General features: G+C 44.4%; 1 long non-coding RNA gene across 4 annotated transcripts; it reads left to right on the top strand.

Annotated features, from left to right (window-relative positions):
* Window positions 1–263: 263 nt before the first annotated feature.
* LOC127906276 (uncharacterized) lies at window positions 264–1,940 on the top strand. 4 transcript variants are annotated; one of them, XR_008060706.1, is made up of 5 exons: window positions 264–329; window positions 366–473; window positions 883–1,062; window positions 1,639–1,746; window positions 1,891–1,940. It is a non-coding gene; the product is annotated as an uncharacterized LOC127906276 (long non-coding RNA). The 4 variants fall into 4 exon arrangements; XR_008060707.1 differs by having other exon boundaries at window positions 366–437; window positions 955–1,062; XR_008060708.1 differs by lacking the exon at window positions 883–1,062 and adding an exon at window positions 1,423–1,530 and having other exon boundaries at window positions 366–437.
* Window positions 1,941–2,219: the final 279 nt, after the last annotated feature.

The raw sequence follows: 2,219 nt of genomic DNA on the forward strand, positions 1-2,219 counted from the left end.
ATGCACAGCCGTTAGCATAAACAAATTGTTCTCTATCATAAACATAACTATATAACCAAATCTATGTATAATCAAGAAAACCGTAATAATCCAATTTAGAAAGTAATATTTAATGATCACTAGCCAACATCACCAATGAAACCAATCCAGATATCACTTGAGCAGCCCTCAACATCAGGGAGTTACAATGCCTCGATCCCAGCAATAGAGCAAACAATCCATCTAAAGGTAAACTGTAACATTACTCCACACACTAGGTAGACAGCAGACTGTAACGTTACTCCACACACTAGGTAGACAGCAGATTGTAACGTTACTCCACACACTAGGTAGACAGCAGACTGTAATGTTACTCCACACACTAGGTAGACAGCAGACGGTAACGTTACTCCACACACTAGGTAGACAGCAGACGGTAACGTTACTCCACACACTAGGTAGACAGCAGACTGTAACGTTACTCCACACACTAGGTAGACAGCAGACTGTAATGTTACTCCACACACTAGGTAGACAGCAGACTGTAATGTTACTCCACACACTAGGTAGACAGCAGATTGTAACGTTACTCCACACACTAGGTAGACAGCAGACTGTAATGTTACTCCACACACTAGGTAGACAGCAGACTGTAACGTTACTCCATACACTAGGTAGACAGCAGACTGTAACGTTACTCCACACACTAGGTAGACAGCAGACTGTAACGTTACTCAATACACTAGGTAGACAGCAGACTGTAACGTTACTCCACACACTAGGTAGACAGCAGACTGTAACGTTACTCAATACACTAGGTAGACAAGACTACACTAGGTAGACAGCAGACTGTAACGTTACTCAATACACTAGGTAGACAGCAGACTGTAACGTTACTCCAAGGTAGACAGCAGACTGTAACGTTACTCCACACACTAGGTAGACAGCAGACTGTAACGTTACTCCACACACTAGGTAGACAGCAGACTGTAACGTTACTCCACACACTAGGTAGACAGCAGACTGTAACGTTACTCCACACACTAGGTAGACAGCAGACTGTAACGTTACTCCACACACTAGGTAGACAGCAGACTGTAATGTTACTCCACACACTAGGTAGACAGCAGACTGTAATGTTACTCCACACACTAGGTAGACAGCAGACTGTAACGTTACTCCACACACTAGGTAGACAGCAGACTGTAACGTTACTCCACACACTAGGTAGACAGCAGACTGTAACGTTACTCCACACACTAGGTAGACAGCAGACTGTAACGTTACTCCACACACTAGGTAGACAGCAGACTGTAACGTTACTCCACACACTAGGTAGACAGCAGACTGTAACGTTACTCCACACACTAGGTAGACAGCAGACTGTAACGTTACTCCACACACTAGGTAGACAGCAGACTGTAACGTTACTCCACACACTAGGTAGACAGCAGACTGTAACGTTACTCCACACACTAGGTAGACAGCAGACTGTAACGTTACTCCACACACTAGGTAGACAGCAGACTGTAACGTTACTCCACACACTAGGTAGACAGCAGACTGTAATGTTACTCCACACACTAGGTAGACAGCAGATTGTAACGTTACTCCACACACTAGGTAGACAGCAGACTGTAATGTTACTCCACACACTAGGTAGACAGCAGACTGTAACGTTACTCCACACACTAGGTAGACAGCAGACTGTAACGTTACTCCACACACTAGGTAGACAGCAGACTGTAACGTTACTCCACACACTAGGTAGACAGCAGACTGTAACGTTACTCCACACACTAGGTAGACAGCAGACTGTAACGTTACTCCACACACTAGGTAGACAGCAGATTGTAACGTTACTCCACACACTAGGTAGACAGCAGACGGTAACGTTACTCCACACACTAGGTAGACAGCAGACGGTAACGTTACTCCACACACTAGGTAGACAGCAGACTGTAACGTTACTCCACACACTAGGTAGACAGCAGACTGTAATTGCCATTTTATGGTATTCTATTCTGACTTCATTTTTTCCATGAGAATGGGAGGTTGAATCAATGACGCGTGTGACAGATACACAACCCACAGCTTGCTCAAGCGATCTTGTAAGTTATAGATTCACACCAACATTCCAGTAGCTAGAACGTATTGGGGAGTTTGGCTTCCAAGGGTTAGGTTATAGCAAATAATACTCAGGTCTCATTCTGGTCAGGGATTGTGGGGCTTTGTTTATA

The sequence above is a fragment of the Oncorhynchus keta genome, chromosome 12 (genome assembly GCF_023373465.1).
Source record: "Oncorhynchus keta strain PuntledgeMale-10-30-2019 chromosome 12, Oket_V2, whole genome shotgun sequence".
NCBI lineage: Eukaryota > Metazoa > Chordata > Actinopteri > Salmoniformes > Salmonidae > Oncorhynchus > Oncorhynchus keta.